Here is a 17,677-nt window from a genome sequence, read left to right as displayed (position 1 = left end):
GTGAAGCTTTGCTGTGCTGGTCGTAGAAGATGCAGGGCTGCAAACTTGAGACTCCGGGCTCCCCTGGGTAAGAGTGTGTACCTTTACGCAGGTGTCCTCGGTTCGAATCCGGCTCAGGTCTTTCCCGGTGTCTTCCCCCTCTCTGACTACATTCCTACAATACGGTCTATCTCCAACTGTCAATAACTGAAAAATGGACACACAAAAAAGATTCTCAACTACATAAATATATATAATAGGATGTTCAGAACCCTGACAGAATCCTTCCTGTTCACCTGACTGCTTTTTCAGCCACCTGTCAGGTCAGCAGGCATGGCTCTGTCAGGGTTCTTCAGGGCCTGCAGATGTCCTGTCTAACAGGTCCCTGGTGGCCGGTGGTTTGGACTCACAGACCACGGCCAGTACGACACGGTCGGTGACACTCAGAGGGAATTCAGAATCTCTTTCCCGACACGAGGGGGTATTGTCCTGTATTTTCGATTAAGCAGCATGACTTAGAGACCCTTTTCTACTCCTGCACGTCCTGAAAATCGAGGTTCTGAAGCAGATACGACACAGACTGAGCTTCTTTCTCGAATTTCTAAATAGTTGTTTTGATGAATAGGCTCTCGGATCAACGCCTGAGAATGAGAAGCGCCTTTAATTCTCTGAAGTGAAGAGAAAATTTATTCTGAAATGAGCCATCGCACAAGCAATGATCCATGAGTCTTCCGAGAAGTCTTCCACTCTGCAGTTGAGTTGGGTGGATTAAAGTGGAACTGGTTTTCTTTAAGTGTCCTTGACTGTATCTGTGTGTGTGTGTTTGTGTGTGTGTTTGTGTGTTTGGTGGCATGTAAGGGGGATGATTGTCTAAATTAGTAAGTGGAGTTTACAAATGTATTCGTGTGAGTACACTATGAGTACTGACTAACAGTCTTCAGTCTTTGGAAGAGCCTTGTTTAAGAGCTTCGCACATTCTTAATGTGTGTCCTCTGGTCTGTAAGCCCAACCATCCGTTGAGATTGTGAAAACCTTTCTTTCACAGTTAGTGTATGTTTGTGTGAAATAGCAATATGTCTGAGCTTGTTGTGCATACAGAGCTGTACAACAGAGATGGAAAGCGCATGCCTGCTAGTGGTGTCTTGGGTGTTGATATTTCAGTCATTTGGCTGAATGACTGAAATATGGCTCAATTTTTAGATACACCACTTACGCTGCAAAAACGAAATACATCTAGTGTGATTATCTTGTTAGATTTTAATCAAGTTGGATTTGTTTCTAAGAAAAATGTGTTATCTAGAAACTTAATTCAACTAAACAACACATTATTTTTGGAAATCTCATCAAGTGACATTTTCTTACTGCGCTGGCTGTCTTGTTTTGAAGCATAAGCTCATAACTGAAATTTGGTCGAGGATTTTTGCAGTTTAACAGGACTGCCAGTGTAGATCCTCTGTGAAGATTACTTTCACCAACTCATGATTGAGGTTAACGACACAGCTTTAGATGATTTCGTAGATGATTTCTGGTCTCTACATTGAAGGACACTGAGTCGTGGCTGGATCAAAATACAAGCAGTTTCATTTGTGTCGTACAGGTTATACACAGTCACTGGACATTCTTGCTCTGAGAAGCCCCAAAACATGTCTCAAGCCTGGCAGACAGTATACTCATTAACTGTTTGCCCCTTTTCTAAACTTACATGTGTTGCAAGATAAACGATTCCCTCTCTGGTTCCTGTCGATATTTAATGCCAAGTGGGTCTGACTGACTTTGTTTCAGGGGTTACAGAGTTCTAGTGTGCTCATTTAACCCTTGTGCTGCCTTCGGGTCACATGACCAAAAGGTTCATAACGAACCATCGTTGTGTTCACCCAATTTTACCCAATACAAAAGCAAATAAAAATAATTTTCTTTTAACCTTCGCAATGTGGGGGGTCTGAAACATCCCAACGGTTAAAAGAAAATGCTTCACTTTGTTTTTGTATGCGGTAAAGTTGTCGCAAACGACGGTGGGTCACAATGACTGATGGGTCAGAATGACCCGAGGAGAACACAAGGGTTAAAGGGATAAGCTCATGAGTCTCTTATTACTTGCTGATCAGCCTATCGGCACAAAGATGTGGTGGGAGCGTGTCTAGCCCTGTGCTCTGCTCTAACTTCTCTCAAGGATCTCGTTCAGATCAGCCTGATTCACATTTTACATTTACATTTATTCTTTTAGCAGTCGCTTTTATCCAAAGCGACTTCCAAGAGAGAGCTTTACAAAGTGCATAGATCACTGATAATAACAACAAGATAGCCCCAAAGCATTGTGGGTAGCCAAAACAAGAAGTACACATTGTGAACAACCCAAAAAAAATTGTGCCAAAGGGAAGAACCATAAGAGCATGTAGTTAGCGAGTTACAATTTTAGGACAGTCATGATACATGTTCAGTGATAGTAATACAATGGAGACCCTTCTCCAGTTTTCCCGCTTCCACACCGACTAATAGGTCAATGTACGTAAAAAATGAGAAAAGGAATGAAAAAGGTTCACTTCATAAATCTCTTCTTTATTACATGTATTTATGTAAATAGATGCAGAATATGTAAAGTTGTGCAAAAGTTGACTGTAGTTTGAATGCACTGTAAACAAACCTCTACTCCTGTAAAACCTTATGTCCTCTTCTGAACGTCTGCGATTTTAATTAATACGCGAGCAGCATTCAGCAAACAAAACAACCCAGTTTTCCTAGGTCATTTCGATTCCATTCTGTTTTTACATCTGTAATTACATTGTTTACGTAGTCCTCAAGTGACCCATCACCCCCTCCATCAGCCACAGGTTAAAAACGCTCCACAACATGTTATACGCTGTGTCTTATGTCTTTGGGGATGGTCCTGTGTCACACATTTGCGTGTTTACCTGTCCACCAGGTGGGAGGGGTCTGACGAGGGGGGGGGGTGAACCCAGGACACGACTGACCTCCCACCACAGTCCAGCAAGCCCAGCTTCATCCGTCTGCAATACGCCGTGCGAGACTTCAGTGAATCAAAACGCAAAAGTGTGTCAGATGGCTGAGTGGTTAGGGAACAGGGCTATTAATCAGAAAGTTTACGGTTCGATTTCCGGCTGTGCCAAATTACGTTGTGTCCTCGGGCAAGACACTTCACCCTACTTGCCTCAGTGGGGAATGTCCCTGTACTTACTGTAAGTCGCTCTGGATAAGAGCGTCTGCTAAATGACTAAATGTAAATGTGACCCCCAATTAGCTCGCCAATTGAATTATTAGCGTGCGTTAGCAATGTATTTGTCAGGGCGCGGAGTCAGTGTAAGCTGGAGGCGTCACCTCTGTTGGGCGACAGGTGGCTGGCAGCAGCTGTGTCTCCGCGCCGCTCCTGTCGCCCGCCCGCCTCGCCGCAGCCCACCTGTCCGTCCGTGTGTCCGGCCCCCACCTGACCGCACTCCTGGCCCACGTGAGACACGCCTGTGTCAGGAAGTCACACTCGGACAGATCCGTACACTGTGAAAGTGGATGTGCTGGCCAAGGACATTTGGCACGAGGTACAGTGTTGTGTGTTTGTGTGAAGTCTCTCGACAGAAACGCCAGAATCTCCCTCATATATTAGCATGTGAGTGGAGTAGACAGAGAGAGTCACAGCCTCGCCAGCGCTTGTGTCCTCTGCTCCGGGTCCGTTCTGTTGACAAGGCGAGGTCAAAGGATTCCAGCATCTGTTGCTCTCAACAAGCACATTCTCTCAGCTGAACATTTAACAAGTCAAGGGCAGCGTCCATGGCAACGTCCCCAAGTCCTCTCAAGTCACCAAGTACAAGACTGGCATTCTGTTTTCTCCTCCACACCCTATGTGGTGCCACACGTATAGAAAAGGAAAGCAAAAACAAAACCATTCTACCATATCAAGCTCAATAGTCTAAACAGACAGATTAATCTTCATTGTTTTCAGCGGTGAAAGAGAAAAATTCCCCAGGGCCACATTCCTGAATAATGTGTTTCAGTTGCTTAAAAATCGGCCTGAAAACAAGAGCTTTGACCAAATCAGTGTGTAATTAAATTGCAAGTCGAATAATGGTCCACCCAAGGGCAACCAAGTGACAGCTTCTAGTAATCCATTCAATCTGTATGACTTTATAATCTTAAAAGCAAGTACATACTATATAACCACTGAAAATGCAAATGTACTATGTCTTTTTATTTCAGATTGTTGAATTTGAAATATGCTCATTATAATGCCACATCAGAAAATTATATATTTTTCCCTACAGTGGAAAACTTTGGCCCTTTTGTTGTGAAACTAAAGAGGTCTGTGGAGGCCATCGTTCTCTGTCCAAGTCTTTTGAGTTGCCTCTCCTCCTCATCAAGAACACAATTCCATTTGATCCCAAACCGTGTGGTGCCTCACACCACTATAGATTCATCCTCTCAGAGAAAGAGAGAGTCGGGGGGGTCAAACCTCAGCCAGTGGTGCGGCAGAACTTTATATTCCACCCATCGATTACGGGATGGCTGTTGTCTAATGAAGGAAGGTCAAGCCTTCATCTGTCACTGCGGCTCCTCATCTGCTCGTCTCCTTCTCCGGTTCATTGTCTGGCTCCGCTCGGCGCTTTGTGAGACAGACACAGAGACGGGGGCATGTCAATGTTATCAGCACGCGACAGACGGCGGCTTCGAGGGAAGCGGTGACTTTCAGCGGCACTCCCGTCGCTGGCTAATTACCCTGTACAGACCGTCTTCTTAGATTTTGCAAAGCGACCGTGTGACCGCCTGCTGAGCGGTAGCCATCTTGGTGGTGCTCCCTCATCATTTGAGGATTTGAGGTGTGAAGGATACGTTGGCTAAACGCCCCAACTTTTTTTTTGAAAGTTGCCTCAAAAACATATGTGGGTAACCGTGACGAGCTAATGAGTGGAGGATGAAATGAATATCTAATACTGTCCACAACCCTCCTGAGTATTTCTGTTAATGTAAAGCTATTACGCCGTCGGGATGGAATTGTTTCTATGCCGCTACATTAACGGGCTAGCAACCCATCTGGGACTTTGTTATTTGCAGGATGCTGGAGGCTACACATAATCTCCACTTTAAATTCAACCCCTAAACAGTAATAGTTGAATCTGTTAAACCAAATGAAGTACACTTCATTTACCTGCAAGTTCCTGGACTCAGCGCGGCTCAAGACACACACACGGGCTCACACACACCAAACACACACATAGGTACGCACACACACACACACGGACACACACAAGCAGAGAGCCGTTATAATAAATGTGGGGTGAAGTTAATCCCAGTCCTCAGTCACCTTCTCTGCTCTCAGAAGCAGCACTTCTGAAGGACCGAGTGGGGGAAACAGTAGATTGTTACTGAAGGAATTACATTTATATACTGTTAATGTCATATGTATGTTGGGTAATTGTTCTGAAAGTTTGAGGATGTTCTGAAAAGTTTTCCAACTGCCTATGAAATAAACAGCTGTTTACAGGTAACCGGTAGACCTTCGCTAACCATGGCAAATTAATTTAAATGACTGAATTACAGTAAGGAAACTGAAAAATAAATAGCGTTGTTAGCATTGACAGATGAACTACACTTCCTTAGGTTTAGACTATAGCATCTGGAATGTTCCATCTGTTTAAGACCATCAACACCAAATACCAAATATGGCTCTGATCAAAAACATACCTGTGCCTTAGCTGGTTGTGTGTTTGAAACCCATGTATTAAGCTCTAAGGAAATCGCTTTTTGTCCCAGCCACCTCCAACCAAGAACATGGCAGTGCAGTTTTCTTTCCAGAACCAACAATATGTTTATCTGATCACCACAAGTCACAACATGTCGGATTCTGTCTATCGAACTGACTGACCTAATTCAGCTGGAAATGTTCAGTAGGCCTTTGTGTATGAGTGCCAGAACATGTTGATCTGTTGATAATGGGCTACACACACACACACACACACACACAGGCACACAAATATTCTATTCAGTGAACCCAACTGGGACTTTGTGATAAAATCTCTGTGCTGTGATCTCCAAACACTATCTGGTCCTCCGAGAGCTCAATAGAAGAAGTGTTGAGAGAATCTGGGGCTACATGTGTTATTGCTTATGATGGCCACAAACAGTGCAGAAGGCTCCAAAACACTGCTCTCTGCTGTGATGGGGGGCTTTTGTTTCAAACAAGGCAATCGCCTCCCACTCTATTCCCATCCAGCCTCTGTTCTGTGCCTGGATGTGTGAGAGAGATCTCTCTGTGAGCTCGTTCTTGTCTCAGATGCTGTCGGAAGACGGCAAAGCTGAAAGTGTAGCAGTTTCGCTCTTGCACATCCAGGCTAGCTCGACTGAATTGTATTTTTAAATGGTTTGTTTTATTAAACGTATTTACAATTTATGATCCAGATATCACCCCGTTATATGACAGGTATTTTTAAACTTCATTGCAGCTTTTCTTTAACATGCAGCATAGATATTGTATTTTGTAATTCTCTGAAGGGTTTCTTTAATGGGGGTGTATGGTACATTTTCAAAAGACCATCTCTAACACAGGTAGCAATCCTTTACCAACTGTACCACTGGCTACATCCCTCCATAAAGAACAAACATAAATGTGTGAAATCATTGATTTCGGAGGATTTATTATTATTACTAATGGAGGCAGAGATTTCCACCTAGATATATCTAGCGTATAGGTTCACAACCTTATAAATCCTGTACGGCTTCTTATAAACGAGAGCAATATCATACATTAACAGTCATGCAATGCGGCCAGTCTATCAGGGATACACCTTCCTGTCCACCCCACTGAGACACACATCCACAATCCAAACAGACCGACTACAATGTACTGTAGCTCCTGCCTGAGAAACGAGGACACAAACTAATCATTTTCACTAAAAGCATACCTGCTGCCTATACTGGCTCAAAATGATGATTATACAGAGCAAGGTGATTACACAGATTTGCAGGGTCTGTCAAAGAGCTTCTCAGGTCCTAATTACCCCGACTGGAGTGGAAGTCGTTTAAGTGTTTGTCTGTGAGAAGGAACAGCTTGTGAGAAAGTAACGACTATAGAGGGGAGAGTGATGGCACTTATAGTTAGTGTTAACTTTCCTGGAGGTGTGTGGGGGGCAGGGGGCAGGGGGGCTCCACAGGGGGCTGTGTGGGGGGCAGGGGGAAGGGGGGCTCCACAGGGGGCTGTGTGGGGGGCAGGGGGGCTCCACAGGGGGCTGTGTGGGGGGCAGGGGGAAGGGGGGCTCCACAGGGGGCTGTCAAGGCTCCGACTCCTCCCTCTTTTCTCCAAGCACCCAGATGTTGTCTTGATAAGACCCTGTGCTGGCCAGAGAAATGCCTGATTCCTGCACTTGGCTGAGATAAAAAATAAATTAAAAAAACAGCAAGCGGGAAAGATTGATGGTCTGTGGATCGGAGGTCTGTTGACGTCAACTAAATTCAAAAATGCAAGAGTCCAAGTTCTCCAGCCCTTTTTGAATACTTAAAGGGAATGGGAACACTTAAACATGATTTAGCTGAAGGATGAGCTATGACACTGATATCCATTGGTAATGTAGATACATTATTGACTGAATCTGGAAATTAAGTTTCAAGGGAATGGAATGGGTGCATGATATGGGATGCCACTGCAATGCAGCCGGTTTATACGTACAGTCAGTTTCACCACACACAAAATCACTTTCGGAATATTCATTATGCAAAGCCTTTAAAGGGTGAAACCGCATTTTATTGAAGATAAGAAACACTGTCCGTCATTTTATATCCAGACGAAGACTAAGTCTGTAATATTCTCCTTTCTGTAGAGTTGGTAGAGTAACCTTGTTGTAATTAGTCAAATGCAGTAATTCTGCATCAATGTCCTTCTTTCACTTGGAGTCTGACAGAGTACAGATTATTATTTATTCAGTATCTGAATCCAGCACGAGTCAAGTGTTTGAATGCAAACCAGGAAGGGTTTCGCTCAGTGCTAAAGTCTGCAGCTGCACTCTATTATCTACAACACAACTGTTGAAGGAGTCTAAATACAAGAGGGCTTATAGTGACCTCCCAAATCACATTAGTCTGGTCTTCATAGCTCTGGGAGGACCGGCTGATTGAGACACATGAGTGCTGAGCAGATGTTCGACCGGTTCATACGAGGGCCATCGTCTCTGTCGTAAAGTCACCAATCACAGATCACTTCAGATGGGTGAGAGGGAGGGCCATTGGCTTCTGGAGGAGAGACAAGTCTGGCGGCCTATCAGGATGTCAGGAGGGCGGGACGTTGTTGTTGTGCTACATGACGTGTGGAAGGAGATGTGAGAAACAACCCCAACAGATCATTATAGGTGTGGGTGAGTAATGTTATGGGCAGATACAGAAATCCACAGCCTACAAAAGTGTGTTTTATCAGATCCATCACCGTTGTATTTTTCTAAATTGTTAATAACATCAATGTCTCTTTTTTCCCGTATTTTCTGTCTTTGTAGGATCCTGCTTCAAGAAGCATCACAGAAGATGGGTGTGATTTATTCAGGAATCCCGAGCAAGACGAGACACATTATGAGGCGACTCCAAACTACTGACAGTTTCCACAAAGTCAGCACTCCGCTGGCAGGGCTGGAGACTGGGGAGAAAAAAAAGATGTGATTATTTATTAATATATCTCCCTCCATATTGTGAGGTGGTGCCAGGAGTAGGATCAGTGGTGAGTTGTGGAATGAGGATGGAGGTAGAGAGAGATAGAGGGAAAGAGGGAGGGAGGGAGATAGAGGGAAAGAGGGAGGGAGAGAGATAGAGGAAGAGAGGGAGGGAGATAGAGGGAGGGAGAGATAGAGGGAGAGAGGGAGGGAGAGAGATAGAGAGATAGAGGGAGAGAGGGAGGGAGAGAGATAGAGGGAGGGAGAGAGATAGAGGGAAAGAGGGAGGGAGAGAGATAGAGGGAGAGGGGGAGAGAGATAGAGGGAAAGAGGGAGGGAGAGAGATAGAGGGAGAGGGGGAGAGAGATAGAGGGAAAGAGGGAGGGAGAGAGATAGAGGGAGAGAGATAGAGGAAGAGAGGGAGGGAGATAGAGGGAGGGAGAGGGAGAGATAGAGGGAAAGAGGGAGGGAGAGAGATAGAGGGAGAGAGGGAGGGAGATCGAGGGAGGGAGAGATAGAGGGAGAGAGGGAGGGAGAGAGATAGAGGGAGAGAGGGAGGGAGAGAGATAGAGGGAAAGAGGGAGGGAGAGAGATAGAGGGGGAGAGAGATAGAGGGAGAGAGGGAGGGAGAGAGATAGAGGGAAAGAGGGAGGGAGAGAGATAGAGGGAGAGAGGGAGGGAGATGAAAGAGGGATTGAGAGGGAGAGATAGAGGGAAAGAGGGAGGGAGAGAGATAGAGGGAGAGAGGGAGGAAGATCGAGGGAGGGAGAGGGAGAGATAGAGGGAGAGAGGGAGGGAGAGAGATAGAGGTAGAGAGGGAGGGAGAGAGATAGAGGGAAGGAGGGAGGGAGAGAGATAGAGGGAGAGGGGGAGAGAGATAGAGGGAGAGAGGGAGGGAGAGAGATAGAGGGAAAGAGGGAGGGAGAGAGATAGAGGGAGAGAGGGAGGGAGAGAGATAGAGGGAAAGAGGGAGGGAGAGAGATAGAGGGAAAGAGGGAGGGAGATAGAGAGAGGGAGGGAGAGAGATAGAGGGAAAGAGGGAGGGAGAGAGATAGAGGGAAAGAGGGAGGGAGATAGAGAGAGGGAGGGAGATAGAGGGAGAGAGGGAGGGAGAGAGATAGAGGAAGAGAGGGAGGGAGATAGAGGGAGAGAGGGAGGGAGAGAGATAGAGGGAGAGAGGGAGGGAGAGAGATAGAGGGAAAGAGGGAGGGAGAGAGATAGAGGGAGAGAGGGAGAGAGATAGAGGGAGGGAGAGGGAGAGATAGAGGGAGAGAGGGAGGGAGAGAGATAGAGGGAGGGAGAGAGATAGAGGGAGAGAGGAAGGGAGAGAGATAGAGGGGAGGAGAGACACAGACAGAGAAAGAGAGAAAGGAAGAGAGGGGAAGAGTGACTTCCCATTTCCTGTAAGTAATATGAACTCCATAAAGGAAGGATTTCTTTCATCAGTTTTAGCTGTGTCTTATCTCAGCACATTTCCAGGAGCTTTGTCAAAGACACGCCGGGGTGTGCTTCAGTGGAGGAGGGGGGCGAGGAGGAGGAGGGGGCCAGGAGGAGGGGGGCGTGGAATCTGATCATGTTGTCTCTCCTTTCACAGGAAATCAGGCTCTGAGCATTAACTGTGAATCCTGACAACATTGTTTGGGTGTGACAGTTAAGACAGAAGCACAGGTATTAAAGCCCACAGCTTTGCCATCCCCGAACAAAACGCACAATTAACACGTTTCGATCGCCGACGCATTCCTGGTAAAGAATCCTCCATATTCTTCTTCTGCTGCAACGTTCCTCCACTTCCCACCGGCTCCACGCCGACTTCAGACGCAAGACGGAGGAAGGCCGTGACATCTTCCCTCTCCTTCGCTCCTCTGCTAGCGTCTTCATCCAATTTACCATGAAAGGCTCCTAGACGTCCACATAATACTGTCCGCGCCCGGCCGATTGAACACAGTTGACGATGCCAGGCCTGAGCTTTACACACATATAACCAAGGATGTGGCTGAGGAGTAGTGTGGACATCTGCTGTCCCTTGATAAGGCCTGCTGGGAATCTAACAGGCATTTCCATCAAGCTTTATTTCTAGAGAGTAGTGCCCCCTTGTGGAAACAAGAGTATACTGCATGTTGGTTGTACTGGATATACTGCAGGTTTTTTCTTTACGTGGATGAGATGTTCTTTGAGTCTACACATTTGATGAGGATTCATTGATTGAGGGTTTAATGTTTTATTCGTTTTTTTATGTTATGTCTCTTAGATTTTTGTCTTTAATGTGTAAACAGTCATGTCCAATAGGGAAATTCAAAAGCCCACATGTTGCCTTGGAAACTACCAACGGGTTGAAACCTATTCAATATGCTGTATGGAAGCCAAAGGAGAGTTTGTTGTTATTTTGACAGAATCAGCAAATACCAACAAAAGCTAGTTAGAGACTTTGGAGAATCTAGTTATGTTTCATTTATTGAAAGGTGGGTGGATGCGAGTGCAGTAAAAGCTATTTAAAAATTGACTTCTCTGTTTCAGGGTGGGGACTGGCCATATGCCAAGTTCAGACAACACTGACTGGAAGTGGTCTTTGTTACAAGGTACCACAAAAAGCAGTGAATGCTTTCTCTTGAAAGAAAACGGCTGTTTAAAAAACGATATTTATGAAATGGAGGAAACGGCTCCCATGGGAATGCACATCCTTAGAAATACCCAACCCTGGAGAACAAACAAAGGCCTCCCATCTCCCATAATAGTTTTTCTAATTCCCTTCAACAGTCTACGTCTGATAAAGTGTAGGAGACTAGAACCACTTATCCACGTGTGCTGCCTGTGCCACAGGGACACAGCCTGGAGAGGGAAGGGTTGAATTGCTGAGAGTAGATGGGTAGATGGCTCCTTCTCTACGCCTGATGTTACGTCTACAACTCCCTACTTCACACGCTCAATGTTGTTTCTACCTGTTGCCTAAGTGCACAAACACACACACACACACACAGAGAGAAAGTCCACATGGTTTAAGACACACAATGACACACAAACCAACACACACAGTCATATTTCTACATGCATGTACACACATACACACACACACACATTCAGACGCACAAAAACACCTACATACACTAAGCTGACTACACTTTTTGACTCAAGTTCCAGTAATGAAGCTCTGACATACTTAGGTTAAATACAAAGTAGCCATCACTACTACCCGTTTAACTGTCACACTGGTAATGACCTCACAAAATATAATAGCTTACATCAGAGTGCAAATTATACGATGATAATCGGGGGGGGGGTCAACTTATTCTCCAAGGCGTAAAGTAATATTTACAATTACAGATTAGAACGATATATAAATGTATCGACCCCCCGGACCTGTTGTTTTGACCTCTTTTGGGGGGGTCCAAGTAAATAATTAGGTAACCCCCCAAGCCCACTCGTAATTCAAACCCTGATACTAACCCCTTTGGTCATTTCATCAAAAACACACACGCTTACTCCTTAGGTAATTTCCCCCCAAACACACATACTAACCCCTTTGGTCGTTTTATCCAAAACACACATGCTAACCCTTTGGTAATTTCATCCAAAACACGCATGCTAACCCCTTTGGTCATTTACCCCAAAACACACATGCTAACCCCTTTGGTCATTTCAACCAAAACACACATGCTAACCCCTTTGGTCGTTTCATCCAAAACACACATGCTAACCCCTTTTTTCATTTTATCCAAGACACACATGCTAACCCCTTAGGTCATTTCCCCCCAAACACACATACTAACCCCTTTGGTCGTTTTATCCAAAACACATATGCTAACCCCTTTGGTCATTTACCCCAAAACACACATAGTAATCCCTTTGGTAATTTTCCCCAAAACACACATGCTAACCCCTTTGGTTATTTCAATCAAAACACACATGCTAACCCTTTGGTAATTTCATCCAAAACACGCATGCTAACCCCTTTTGTCATTTACCCCAAAACACACATGCTAACCCCTTTGGTCATTTCAACCAAAACACACATGCTAACCCCTTTGGTAATTTCATCCAAAACACGCATGCTAACCCCTTTGGTCATTTACCCCAAAACACACATGCTAACCCCTTTGGTCATTTCAACCAAAACACACATGCTAACCCCTTTGGTCGTTTCATCCAAAACACACATGCAACCCCTTTTTTCATTTTATCCAAGACACACATGCTAACCCCTTTGGTCATTTACCCAAAAACACATACTAACCCCTTTAGTAATTTTCCCCAAAACACACATGCTAACCCCTTTGGTCATTTCATCCAAAACACACATGCTAACCCTTTTGGTCATTTCATCCAAAACACACATGCTAACCCCTTTTTTCATTTTATCCAAGACACACATGCTAACCCCTTAGGTTATTTCCCCCCAAACACACATACTAACCCCTTTGGTCGTTTTATCCAAAACACATATGCTAACCCCTTTGGTCATTTACCCCAAAACACACATAGTAATCCCTTTGGTAATTTTCCCCAAAACACACATGCTAACCCCTTTGGTTATTTCAATCAAAACACACATGCTAACCCTTTGGTAATTTCATCCAAAACACGCATGCTAACCCCTTTTGTCATTTACCCCAAAACACACATGCTAACCCCTTTGGTCATTTCAACCAAAACACACATGCTAACCCCTTTGGTAATTTCATCCAAAACACGCATGCTAACCCCTTTGGTCATTTACCCCAAAACACACATGCTAACCCCTTTGGTCATTTCAACCAAAACACACATGCTAACCCCTTTGGTCGTTTCATCCAAAACACACATGCAACCCCTTTTTTCATTTTATCCAAGACACACATGCTAACCCCTTTGGTCATTTACCCAAAAACACATACTAACCCCTTTAGTAATTTTCCCCAAAACACACATGCTAACCCCTTTGGTCATTTCATCCAAAACACACATGCTAACCCTTTTGGTCATTTCAACCAAAACACACATGCTAACCCCTTTGGTCATTTCATCCAAAACACACATGCTAACCCTTTTGCTCATTTCAACCAAAACACACATGCTAACCCCTTTGGTCATTTCATACAAAACATGCATGCTAACCCCTTTGGTCATTTCATCCAACGTCCATGCTAACCCCTTTGGTCATTTGCCCCAAAACATACATACTGATCCCTTTTGTCATTTTCCCCAAAACACACATGCTAACCCTTTTGGTCATTTCAACCAAAACACACATGCTAACCCCTTTGGTCATTTCATCCAAAACACACATGCTAACCCCTTTGGTCATTTACCCCAAAACATACATACTGATCCCTTTTGTCATTTTCCCCAAAACACACATGCTAACCCTTTTGGTCATTTCAACCAAAACACACATGCTAACCCCTTTGGTCATTTCATCCAAAACACACATGCTAACCCCTTTGGTCATTTCATACAAAACACACATGCTAACCCCTTTGGTCATTTCATACAAAACACACATGCTAACCCCTTTGGTCATTTCATACAAAACACACATGCTAACCCCTTTGGTCATTTCATACAAAACACACATGCTAACCCCTTTGGCCATTTCATCCAAAACACACATGCTAACCCCTTTGGTCATTTCATACAAAACACACATGCTAACCCCTTTGGTCATTTCATACAAAACACACATGCGAACCCTTTTGGTCATTTACCCCAGATTTTTTGGCACATTGTTTTCCAGATTGAAGGGTTTAAGCGGGGATATCGTATTTTTTCCTCCCACTGTGACTGATGGAATGGAATCGCCTTTGAAGATCCAGTGGAGCCAATGACTGCTTCGCTAGATAGCAACGTGGATATTTTTTTTACTTTTCTTCCAGTTCTCGCACGTTCCACAGCAGCCGGGGGTACTCTTGAGTTTATTGGTTCCTTGTCTGGTGAAGCGCTACCTACTTTTATCAGGCTCGACAGTGAAGTGCTTGCAACTAACTATGTAGTTATCAGCCTACAACAGTGAATGCTATGTTTATATCAGGCTACAATGGTCCAGTCAGTGTGTAGTGCTAGCTACGTTATTATCTGGTGTAGTATGCTGTGCTGACACCTCATCGTGCCGTTTGGACAGCCTCGCCTCTCTTCATCACTGACACAGCAGGGCCTTACTTCAACCTGTAAAAAGACAGTGTGTGTGTGTGTGTGTGTGTGTGTGTGTGCACGCACGCACGCGCTCCAGACTGAACAACTACAGCCACAACTCTTTTCCACAACACAACAGGGAAATTTGACACCTTCACCGATCAGGTTTGTGTGTGTGTGACAGACAGACAGACAGGAGACCGGTCACAGTGACGGGGGAACCAAGGCTCTCCAGCATGTTTTATTCATAACGACTGGAAGGAGGTGGTGTTTAGCTTTATGGGGACTGCTACCAGGAGAAGACAGACTGAATGTTAAACCCGGCCCCGTAGGACATCTCAGGAGAACTGGCTAGCTGGCTGCTGAACGGGACGCTCACATATACATATTTATTAGCCTATTTTTAGTAAGTGTAGAAGATTAATAATATGGTAGTTGATAAAAAGATAATATGTAGGCTATTAATATGTGATTGCTACCTGACATACTGTGGTTGAGGTTTCTTCCCCGCTTAAATCATAGGTTTTATTTTTTTAACTGCTACTTTTGGTTACGTAACAGGTGGTTAATTAAGTCAGACATAAACCTATTTAATTGTTTTAATTCATATTTTGAGTATGCTAAGCTTACTCTTCCTCAATTTAAGGGATTTGGGGAGAAGCGTTTGTGTGTAAACTGCCTCCCTCTGCATTCAGTCTCCACTCTGCACTCTGGTGGCGAATAGTAATAATCGAAGTAGAATAAAAAATAATGCAATTGGAGAGACTTATGTTTTTATTAATTCTGACATACATTGCTGTCAGATAGAAAAGTACGAGAGTTACACATTTCAAGTTGATTCCAAGTCTTATCTTGTGCAAACACTAGATGGTGTATGGAAAATGTTTGAAGAGAACAGTTTTCTGAAAAGAAGAAAATAAAAAACGAAGAAAAAGAAATGCTGGAACAAAGAAGGGCATTTAAACCTATGAGTTGATTCCTTTTGTAGTATTTATTGATTACCAGCTTCATACGAACTGGATGTTGAGGCATAAACATAGTACATTTCAACAAAAATATAACCAATATTTACAATTATTGTATTAAAAATACAAAATAACAACCATACATACTCCACCAATTGTCTTTTTAAAAGACATACAGGTAAAAGTAGTACAAGAAAAGTATGAAGAAAAAAATAAAAATAAATCATCACCAGCTAAATGTACAGTTGTGACCGGACATCACACATCAAACGTAGCAGTTCTACCTACTACAACTACCTTATGCTTGTACACTGTGCAATTTTTAGTTTTTCAAAATAGAACTTGGCCTGCTAATATGCACATTCTCTTCAAATAGTTGATGACAGTTGATGATGCATGTTACCACAGTATTACAAACGCATTATCGACAATCTATCTGCAGCCATTAATAAAAGAAACATAAAAAAAAAAATACAATAAATGAAATTATTATAATGTAGTTCCAGAACACAGTGGGCAACACTGTACTCAGTGCTGATCAATGTGATCAGAGCGATGCAGCGCAAACAGAAGAACAACATAAAACTAAGTGATACTTTTTTTTCACAATTTGATTACTAATATTTTTGAATGGCAGACTTCAAATCAAATGTTCCTTTCTATAAACTTCTCCACCAGAGTCAAACGTGTGAGAGAAAAGAAACAAAATGAACAGAAACACACAAACATTTTCTTCAGTCGATGAAAATTGAATCAACAGTGGAACCAGGTAGCTCTACAGTACGTTAGCATAACCTGCTAATATACACACCCACTGAATTGATTCCTGTAACAGATGTGACAAGCTTCTTTCTTCCTTCCCCTAACCAATGAGTAGTGGGATGAGTAGGAACATGGGAGATGCAGGGTGGATAGCTAGACTCCCAGGAGGACGACAGGCTGGTGAGGGGATAGACTGTGCAGCACCATAGAAGGATCTGGGACCCGATTCTCCTGGCAGGATGAAACCCACCTCTGTGCTTCTCAATCACCGTGACGACGGGCATGTGGTTAAAGGAGGGACACGGGATCTCTCCTTCAGCTGATTGGCCGGAGAGCCAGGTATGATAGAATGACCGCCAGGTGACCTTCCCAGATATGACTGGTTTGTATCGGGACATACATAGGATCTAAGTGGGCCGACTCAGTTGCCCAGCCAGAACACTTGTCTAATGACCGTTGCGTTTTTTTTAAAGAGGTTGTGAACAGAAAAAGACCACCTCGGAAACCAAAAAAGCTGACTGCCCCTTTGTCTGTGTGTGTGTGTGTGTGCGTGCATGCACGTATTGGCGACCTACTGATTCCTACGCCAGTTAGCTGTGGTTTGAAGCACCACTAAACCATCGTTGAACATTTAACACTGAGCCTGTGTTTTCAACACTCTTCCACAGATGTCTTCTGAGTCCGGGGGGAGGTGGTCCGAAAACAACCCAGGCCGTTGCTTTCTCCTCCTCCCCCAGAGTGCAATCATTCTGGAAAGACTTCCTCCAGAAACATCTAACAGGGAGTTGAGAAAAAAAACCCTAATCTCCACCCCCCCCTCCCCCCCCCCAAAAAAACAAAACAACTAACCAGTGTCAATTTGATTGATGCTTTTTTTTCTTCTTTTTTCTCTCATAACCGGAGTCCATTTTGTTCTCGTTTTACAAGGTAGAAAATGAAAAAGTGCAGACAAAGCTCAACACGTCATGATGCTGTTGTGTTAGCAGGTGAGTAGGGAGATCGGGGGGGAGGGGGGGGGTAGTCTGGGAGGGCTGGTCCGTTAGCGACGACGTCAGGGGCGTGTGACCGCTGGCAGGCCGTCACCGGGGGTTCCCAGGAGGAACAGTTCCACATCTATCGTCTATATTGCCAAAGTGCCAGGCATTTTTCTTTTTAGTATTTTCTTTAGTTTGAAATCCTCTCCACCTCTCATCTTCACAGTATGTTTTGCATGCAGGGTCCTTCAAACCCCCACGATGC

The 17,677-nt window shown here is 44.2% G+C and overlaps 1 protein-coding gene across 6 annotated transcripts in view; it reads right to left on the bottom strand.

The window, feature by feature from the left end:
• Positions 1-15,467: 15,467 nt before the first annotated feature.
• The window catches only part of rapgef2b (Rap guanine nucleotide exchange factor 2b), an 83,233-nt gene continuing 81,023 nt past the window's right edge, over positions 15,468-17,677 (bottom strand). For all 6 annotated transcript variants that reach the window (XM_084697474.1, XM_084697410.1, XM_084697634.1 and 3 more), the window contains one exon: positions 15,468-17,677. This exon is cut by the window's right edge and continues 190 nt beyond it. The gene's annotated coding sequence lies outside the window, so the exon portion shown is untranslated.

This window comes from Hypomesus nipponensis, chromosome 1 (genome assembly GCF_054491055.1).
Source record: "Hypomesus nipponensis isolate SF chromosome 1, ASM5449105v1, whole genome shotgun sequence".
NCBI classification, from domain to species: Eukaryota; Metazoa; Chordata; class Actinopteri; order Osmeriformes; family Osmeridae; genus Hypomesus; species Hypomesus nipponensis.
This window is presented reverse-complemented; position numbering and strand designations above follow the sequence as displayed.